Source organism: Mus musculus, chromosome 9 (assembly GCF_000001635.26).
Source record: "Mus musculus strain C57BL/6J chromosome 9, GRCm38.p6 C57BL/6J".
Classification (NCBI taxonomy): domain Eukaryota; kingdom Metazoa; phylum Chordata; class Mammalia; order Rodentia; family Muridae; genus Mus; species Mus musculus.
Window position 1 is genome coordinate 9,612,185 of NC_000075.6, and position 10,113 is coordinate 9,622,297.

Below are 10,113 nucleotides of genomic sequence, written 5' to 3' on the forward strand. Positions count from 1 at the left end.
TATGAATATCAATGCAAAAATACTCAATAAAATCCTTGCAAACCGAATCCAAGAACACATCAAAACGATCATCCATCATGACCAAGTAGGCTCCATCCCAGGGATGTAGGGATGGTTTAATATATGGAAATCCATCAACGTAATCCACTATATAAACAAACTCAAAGAAAAAAATCACATGATCATCTCATTAGATGCTGAGAAAGCATTTGACAAAATCCAACACCACTTCATGATAAAAGTTTCAGAAATATCACGAATTCAAGGCCCATACTTAAACATAATAAAAGCAATCTACAGCAAACCAGTAGCCAACATCAAAGTACATGCAGAGAAGCTGGAAGCAATCCCACTAAAATCAGTGACTAGACAATGATGCCCACTGTCTCCCTACCTATTCAATATAGTACTTGAATTTCTAGCCAGAGCAATTCGACAACAAAAGGACATCAAGGCGATACAAATTGGAAAGGAAGAAGTCAAAATATCACTATTTGCAGATGATATGATAGTATAAGTGACCCCAAAAATTCCACCAGAGAACTCCTAAACCTGATAAACACCTTCGGTGCAGTAATTGGATATAAAATTAACTCAAACAAATCAATGGCCTTCCTCTACACAAAGGATTAATGGGTTGAGAAAGAAATTAGGGAAACAACACCCTTCACAATAGTCACAAATAATATAAAATACCTTAGTGTGACTCTAACCAAGGAAATGAAAGATCTGTATGATAAGAACTTCAAGTCTCTGAAGAAAGAAATCGAAGAAAATGGCAGAAGATGGAAAGATCTCCCATACAAACGGATCAGCAGGATTAATAGAGTAAAAATGGCTATCCTGCCGAAAGCAATCTATAGATTCAATGCAATCCCTATCAAAATTCCAACTCAATTCTTCAATTAGATAGAAAGGGCAATTTGCAAATTCATCTGGAAAAAAAATTTCTAGGATAGAAAAGCTATTGTCAACAATAAAATAACCTCTGGTGGAATCACCATGCCTGACAATAAGCTGTACTACAGAGCAATTATGATAAAAAAAAAAACTGCATGGTACTGGTACAATGATAGACAGGTAGATCTATGGAATAGAATTGAAGATCCAAAAATTAACCCACACAGCTATGGTACTTGGCAAGGGAGCTAAAACCATCCATAGAAAAAAAAGACAGCATTTTCAACAAATGGTGCTGGCACAACTGGCAGTTATCATGTACAAGAATGGGAATTGATCCATTCTAATCTCCTTGTACAAAGCTCAAGTCTAAGTGGATCAAAGACCTCCACATAAGACCAACGACACTGAAATTAATAGAGGAGAAAGTAGGGAAAAGCCTCGAAGATATGGGCACAGGGGAAAAATTCCTAAACAGATAAGCAATGGCTCGTGCTGTAAGATCAAGAATTGACAAATGGGACCTCACAAAATTGCAAAGCTTCTGTAAGGCAAAAGACATTGTCAATAAGACAAAAAGGCCACAAACAGATAGGAAAAGGAATTTTACCAATCCTAAATCTGATAGGGGACTAATATCCAATATATACAAAGAGCTCAAGAAGCTGTACTCCAGAAATTCAAATAACCCCATTTTTAATTCAGAGCTAAACAATGAATTCTCAACTGAGTAATACTGAATGGCTGAGAAGCACCTGAAAAAATGTTCTACATCCTTAATCATCAGGGAAATGCAAATCAAAACAACCCTGAGATTCCACCTCATACCAGTCAGAATGGCTAAGATAAAAAATTCAGGTGACAGAAGATGCTGGCGAGGATGTGGAGAAAGAGGAACACTCCTCCATTGCCGGTGGGATTGCAAGCTTGTACACCCACTCTGGAAGTCATCCTGGAGGTTCCTCCGAAAATTTGAAATAATACTACTGAAAGATTCACCATATACCCAGAAGAAGTTCCAACTGGTAAGAAGAACAAATGCTCCATTATGTTCATAGCAGCCTCATTTATAATGGCCAGAAGCTGGAAAACACCCAGATGTCCCTCATCAGATGAATGGATATAGAAAATGTGGTACATTTAGCCAATGGAGTACTACTCAGCAATTAAAAACAATAAATTTATGAAATTCTTGGAGAAATGGATGGATCTGGAGGATATCATCCTTAGTGAGGTAACCCAATCACAAAAGAAGTGTATTTATGTGAAACAGAGAGAGAGAAAATGTATGTGTATGTATATTCGCACATAAATTAATGTGTGCTCAGATGGTAGAAGGTGGTGTTGAATCCTTGGAACTAGAGTTGAAGAAGTCTGGGAGCTGCACTGATCTGGGTGCTGGGACTGTAAATTGAGTCCTCTGCAAGATCAATATGAACTCTCAACTACTGAGCTGTCTTTCTACTTTAGGGAGTTTTAACTTACTATATTTTAAAAAACATAATCTCCTACTTCTGTATTAGTTATTTTATGGTGAGCATATTTTGCATTCTATATAAGATTCCCTGCCTACTTTAAAGTCATAGGTAAATATCCATGTTTCTTTGTAAAAGTTATAGTTTGTGGTTCTAATGTCCAAACCACCAAGTGGAATAGGAGTGGTGCTCAACATTTAGAATATCTGTGTTGATGTTCTTGAATCTCGCATTTCTGCATTCCTTGGACTTACAACACTAGCCCACACATCACCACGGCAGATATGGGACTCTCCCACATAGCCACATCCCTCTGGCCTTTTGGGAGAACAAAGGTGAATGACACACATGAGCATGGTATATAAGGCCAAACCTTGTTTTTCACAGTGTGAACTCACCTTACTTCCATCCTGGTCATCAGGCCATAGATGATACCCAGTGTTGACATAACGTATAGAAATGTAGGATTGCTAGGTAAGAGAGGTCATAGAGCAGATGTGTCTCAAGGTCTGTCTCAATGCTTAGCACGAACTTGCAAGGATGATGTGCTAGCTGAGGGTATGTGGTTCCTCCAGAAGCTTCTAACTCTGGCTGGAAGAGTGAGACAACAGCAGCCCTTCCATAGCAGGCATTGCCACCCTGGCGATGCTGTGGTTCATTGCTTTACCATGTTCCTAAGACTACTGTTCCAAATATTCAAAGGGGGAGAAGACCAGGACAAGAGAAATGGCAACGAGACAGTGGAAAACTGGAGAGGAAGCTCTGGAAAAACCTTGGGGAAACAGCTGTTTGGTGGCCCACCAGTTTCCAGTGTTCCTTGCGTGTAGGGTCCCAATGCCACCCATTTACCAAGACAATAAATAATCTACTGGAAATGGGACTAACACATGCTGCCAAGCTTAGGAATGGCCTATTAGTCAGGAGAGACTAGCACTGCAGGGCTTGCTAGGGAGGGTGAGAGCAATAGCCTGACATGGCAGACATCAGGGGCCAGCGTCTCATAATCATAACTAAGGTACACGCATCTATTCACTAAGATGGCGGCAAGCTTATAGAATGGAGCACAGCAAAATACAGAAAGATGAGCTTGCTCAGAGAAGGAAATTTCCCTACAGGCAAGGAAGGCAGCCAGGCAGTCCAGAAAGATATGGTAGTTTGAATAAGCTTAGCCCACTGGAAGTAGCACTATTAGGAGGTGTGGCTTTATTTGAGGAGGTATAGCCTTGTTAGAGGGAGTGTGTCACTATGGGGGGTTAGTGAGGTCTCCACCCTAGCTCTGCTCAGTGGGGAAGAGAGTTTCTTCCTGGATGATTGAAGAAGACAGTCTCTCCTGGTTACCTTCAGGTAAAGATATAGAATTTCTCCAGCACTATGTCTGCCTACATAATGCCATGTTTCCTGTCATGATAATAATGGACTGAACCTCTGAAACACTAAGCTAGCCCTAAGTAAATGTTTCCCTTTATAAGGGTAACATTGGACATATTTTTCCTTCACTGCAATGAAACCTTAACTAAAACAAAAGGATTACATAAGACATGGACTTGGATATGATCAGGAAAGGTGGTGGATAGGGAGGCTAGCCTTGTTAAAGTCTGACTTCTTGCCCATTTTCCAGACATGAGCTACTTTGCCAACTAAGAATGGTAATACAAACTGGTGCTGGTATTCTAGTGTGTAGGGGTCTATAACAGCACAGCCAGTGTTCACAGCTGGCAGTCTCACTGTCTTCTTTAACATACCTAGTCACATAGCACTGTTGCATGGGGTGTGTTGGCTGACTTGATGATTCAGATGGTTCTCATTGCATTCCTGTTAGAATACAGTCAGTGTCTTCTGTCTCTAGTTGGTAGGTGCCAGCTATGTTTTAAATACCCTACATGATGATGTTTTGCTTTTAAATGTCAGGTTTAATGTATTTACAGTGCTAATTGTTATATCTATATTAATTTCTGTTTTCTTTCATATTGATTATTGTTTTCTTACCTCTATCCACCCTTGATTTTTGTTTTTTCCATTCTTGCCTTTTTAAATCAATCTATTCCATCTCCCTTGTCCCATTTTCTCACTTATACTATATTGGACTTGAGAAATCTCAATTTGTTTTAGCAGTTAGCTCAGCAGCTATAGAGTACATAAGCTAAAATGTTCAAACAGTTTTTTCTTTTGAAAGTTACTTAGAACATTTTAATTCATTTTCCTTCCCAGGTACAACCCAACCTCTAAGATTTTTATATAGATATATTTTAAAGCCCTTAATGTCCATGTGCATTCAGACTTGGAAATGCTATTTATGTTTTGTTTGCTATTGGCTTTTTAACCTTATTTCTTCCTTCTAGTATTATTGTCTTTATTTTTGAGTAGAAATTTTAGAAGTTCCTTTCAAAAGTATTTGTTCATAATAAAGCTCTGCATACAAATATGTGTCTGTACACACACATAAACACACACATCCTGGGGTCATGCATTTGCTCAGTAATTCTGTATGTAATCCTTATACACACAAACATACAGACATACACAAACACACACAAGCACACACACACACACACACACACACACACACACGGTAATACCATTATGTAAATATTATAGAGCCTCCGAGATAATCTCAAAATGATTAAGTGACTTTTTAATAACCTACTTATATTTAAACTATAATTTCTTTAAGCTATCTCTCAATATTTATTGTGTAAGTGGCCCCAAGGTTTTACCATTGTGATGAATACTGTAACACACATTCTGCTACATAAATCTTTGTCCTCATTTCTGAATATTTCTTAAGGGAATATTACTAGAAGTGTAGTTTCTGGGTCAAATCATTACAACCTTATAAATTTAACTTAATTTTATTCCCCTTCCTCATGATTTATCTCCAACCAAGACTCTGAAATCTCTTTAAATTAACATTTTTGCTTATATTCATGTAAAGCCAGTACATGATATATACATACATACATATATATAAATATATGTATATATATATACTGATATTGATACTATATATATATAACAGTTTTAAATTAAAGGGTTTAAGACAAGAAAGAACTGCTTCCTATTCATTTTTAATTCTTTATACAAAAATTCACATTGAAAGAATTTACCATTTTTATATTATTTATTTATTTATTTATTTATTTATTTATTTATACATTTAGTCAACAGTTCTGCTATTTATGCCATACTTCAAAAGATGGGCTTGTTCTTTTCTATCTGTATGTCATTTCTTCCTACTTTGCAAGAGAACAGTTTAGCATGCTATGTCTATCCTTGACCCTTTTCCCTTTTATTTCTTTTCCATCTTCTTTCTACTTCTCACATGCTGTAAATATACACTTATGTCTGATAGATTAATAAGCATTTATTTCATTGTTTTGCAAACATTTCAGACTTCTTAGTGGCTAATTTTAAATGTGGAAAATAGAAACAGGTACACATCCACATATATAAATGCATACAATCATATACATGCATATATACATACTAACATATACACATACACAGATATACATATTCATAAGATAACACACGTGTATACATACTCTCTCTCTCTCTCTCTCTCTCTCTCTCTCTCTCTCTCTCTCTCTCTCTCACACACACACACACACACACACACACACATACACACGAGGCATCGAAGCACTCTTGCATCTCCAGACACTTTTCAGCTGGAAAAGTCAGTCCTGGCTCTTCGGTGTGCTGTGGTGCTTGACTGTTATTCATATAGGAGAAATACCTTGTAAACTTTTTTCACTGCCTAACATCAGTTACAAAGAGCAAGAAAGGTGAGATGGGAGGGAAAGAAAGACAGAGGGAGAGAGGAGAGGGCATGGAGAAGGAGAGATATCTACTAAGGTAAGCTATTGATTTCTTCTTTTGGACATCTACTTATTTAATTAAAATAGATTCTGAAATAAGTGGATGATACCTTCAAAATTATATGATACACTCATTTTAGTCTGTGACAGATATCTGCATAAGGAACACAGTTTATCACTTAGCTAACAATAACTGTCAAATGCTGCATCAGTATAGATATGATTATAACACTTAATGGAGCCTTGGAATTTACTGATATTTTAACTCCTTTAAAATAGGAAAAACAATTAGTGGACTGGAAATGTGGCTCAAGGGTTAAGAATACTTACTGTGTTTGTTGACAATCCATATTCAGCTCACAGTAGCCAAACTGGGCAGCTTGTAATGGCCTGTAACTCCAATTCCAGTGTACCAACACCATCCCTTGGCCTCCTTGGATACTGACATAAGCACAGACATGTGCAGAGAATAAACTTTTACAAAAACAAACTCAGAAATTATAGCACTTTGGCACATTTTGGCACATTTTGACACTTTTAAAGTAAAATATCCCCCTGTCCCGTTTATACCTAAATTCCCAATTAAAATTTAAAACAAAACAAAAGACATTCTGTGCTAAATCCCACTTAACATTTAAATCTCATCTTCAAACTTTCTAACTGACAATGCTTTTAAAGATGGAATTGTTTTTAAGAGCCTTTCCAGTTTCATAGTAAACCAGAATGAAATACACTAAAATTTCTGTATTTTTCCCACCTGCTCAGGTGCCCAAGGCCATGAGACACATCTCTGCTAGAGTGCTACTTTGTCAGAACTGATGGACCTTCATCAATAATGACCTAAGACTATAACATACACTTCTTATCTCTCCTGGTTATGTGCAATATGAGTCTTCACAAACATGTCACTACATGTATTCAGCTTTGCACAGTGTCAGATAATATTAGTGTCTTCAAACCCTCCTGAGCTCTACTCTTCACAGCTCCTGAAGTTCTGATATTGATACTATCTTCATAGCTTTTTCTGCAGTTAACTTCAAATAATCAGACTCCAGCTTGCCTTTTGCCTTTCCCTTTTGTGTTATGCATTTATTTTTCCTCATCTTTTTATGTCTTGAGAGTCCATTTCTTTTTAGTGCTAAATAAAATTTTCATTGTATAGGTTAATTTGGTTTGACTGTCCACACACTGAAGGATAATCTGGTTGCTTCAATATGTTAGAATAAATTGTGCACAAATCTGTTATAAACATCCGTATGCATGGTCTCCATAGATTTTCCATCCCTTTGGGTAGATAAGAGATCAAATATTGGGGTAGAGGTTAAAAGTTCAGATTTGTCAGAATGTGCTGGGGCTGGAGACGTTTAGCATAGAACATTAGCTGCTCTTGAATAGCACTTGGGGTCAGTTCCCAGCACTTATTTTTTTTTTTCCATTTTTTATTAGGTATTTAACTCATTTACATTTCCAATGCTATACCAAAAGTCCCCCATATCCACCCACCCCCACTCCCCTGCCCACCCACTCCCCCTTTTTGGCCCTGGTATTCCCCTGTACTGGGGCATATAAAGTTTGCAAGTCCAATGGGCCTCTCTTTCCAGTGATGGCCGAATAGGCCATCTTTTGATATATATGCAGCTAGAGTCAAGAGCTCCGGGGTACTGGTTAGCTCATAATGTTGTTCCACCTATAGGGTTGCAGATCCCTTTAGCTCCTTGGCTACTTTCTCTAGCTCCTCCATTGGGAGCCCTATGATCCATCCATTAGCTGACTGTGAGCATCCACTTCTGTGTTTGCTGGGCCCCGGCATAGTCTCACAAGAGACAGCTACATCTGCGTCCTTTCAATAAAATCTTGCTAGTGTATGCAATGGTGTCAGCGTTTGGATGCTGATTATGGGGTGGATCCCTGGCTATGGCAGTCTCTACATGGTCCATCCTTTCATCTCAGCTCCAAACTCCGTCTCTGTAACTCCTTCCATGGGTGTTTTGTTCCCAAATCTAAGGAGGGGCATAGTGTCCACACTTCAGTCTTCATTCTCCTTGAGTTTCATGTGTTTAGCAAATTATATCTTATATCTTGGGTATCCTAGGTTTGGGGCTAATATCCACTTATCAGTGAATACATATTGTGTGAGTTTCTTTGTGAATGTGTTACCTCACTCAGGATGATGCCCTCCAGGTCCATCCATTTGGCTAGGAATTTCATAAATTCATTCTTTTTAATAGCTGAGTAGTACTCCATTGTGTAGATGTACCACATTTTCTGTATCCATTCCTCTGTTGAGGGGCATCTAGGTTCTTTCCAGCTTCTGGCTATTATAAATAAGGCTGCTATGAACATAGTGGAGCATGTGTCCTTCTTACCTGTTGGGGCATCTTCTGGATATATGCCCAGGAGAGGTATTGCTGGATCCTCCGGTAGTACTATGTCCAGTTTTCTGAGGAACTGCCAGACTGATTTCCAGAGTGGTTGTACAAGCCTGCACTCCCACCAACAATGGAGGAGTGTTCCTCTTTCTCCACATCCTCGCCAGCATCTGCTGTCACCTGAATTTTTGATCTTAGCCATTCTGACTGGTGTGAGGTGGAATCTCAGGGTTGTTTTGATTTGCATTTCCCTGATGATTAAGGATGTTGAACATTTTTTCAAGTGCTTCTCTGCCATTCGGTATTCCTCAGGTGAGAATTCTTTGTTCAGTTCTGAGCCCCATTTTTTAATGGGGTTATTTGATTTTCTGAAGTCCACCTTCTTGAGTTCTTTATATATGTTGGATATTAGTCCCCTATCTGATTTAGGATAGGTAAAGATCCTTTCCCAATCTGTTGGTGGTCTTTTTGTCTTATTGACGGTGTCTTTTGCCTTGCAGAAACTTTGGAGTTTCATTAGGTCCCATTTGTCGATTCTCGATCTTACAGCACAAGCCATTGCTGTTCTGTTCAGGAATTTTTCCCCTGTGCCCATATCTTCAAGGCTTTTCCCCACTTTCTCCTCTATAAGTTTCAGTGTCTCTGGTTTTATGTGAAGTTCCTTGATCCACTTAGATTTGACCTTAGTACAAGGAGATAAGTATGGATCGATTCGCATTCTTCTACACGATAACAACCAGTTGTGCCAGCACCAATTGTTGAAAATGCTGTCTTTCTTCCACTGGATGGTTTTAGCTCCCTTGTCGAAGATCAAGTGACCATAGGTGTGTGGGTTCATTTCTGGATCTTCAATTCTATTCCATTGGTCTACTTGTCTGTCTCTATACCAGTACCATGCAGTTTTTATCACAATTGCTCTGTAGTAAAGCTTTAGGTCTGGCATGGTGATTCCGCCAGAAGTTCTTTTATCCTTGAGAAGACTTTTTGCTATCCTAGGTTTTTTGTTATTCCAGACAAATTTGCAAATTGCTCCTTCCAATTCGTTGAAGAATTGAGTTGGAATTTTGATGGGGATTGCATTGAATCTGTAGATTGCTTTTGGCAAGATAGCCATTTTTACAATGTTGATCCTGCCAATCCATGAGCATGGGAGATCTTTCCATCTTCTGAGATCTTCTTTAATTTCTTTCTTCAGAGATTTGAAGTTTTTATCATACAGATCTTTCACCTCCTTAGTTAGAGTCACGCCAAGATATTTTATATTATTTGTGACTATTGAGAAGGGTGTTGTTTCCCTAATTTCTTTCTCAGCCTGTTTATTCTTTGTATAGAGAAAGGCCATTGACTTGTTTGAGTTTATTTTATATCCAGCTACTTCACCGAAGCTGTTTATCAGGTTTAGGAGTTCTCTGGTAGAATTTTTAGGGTCACTTATATATACTATCATATCATCTGCAAAAAGTGATATTTTGACTTCCTCTTTTCCAATTTGTATCCCCTTGATCTCCTTTTGTTGTCGAATTGCTCTGGCTAATACTTCAAGTACTATGT

The 10,113-nt window shown here is 38.2% G+C and overlaps 1 long non-coding RNA gene across 1 annotated transcript in view; it reads right to left on the minus strand.

Annotated features, from left to right (window-relative positions):
* Gm46102 overlaps positions 1-7,600 on the minus strand; it is a 40,448-nt gene extending 32,848 nt beyond the window's left edge. Inside the window, exon 1 of the long non-coding RNA XR_001779091.1 lies at positions 6,524-7,600. This is a non-coding gene — a long non-coding RNA (predicted gene, 46102). The remainder of the gene's footprint in view (positions 1-6,523) is intronic.
* Positions 7,601-10,113: the final 2,513 nt, after the last annotated feature.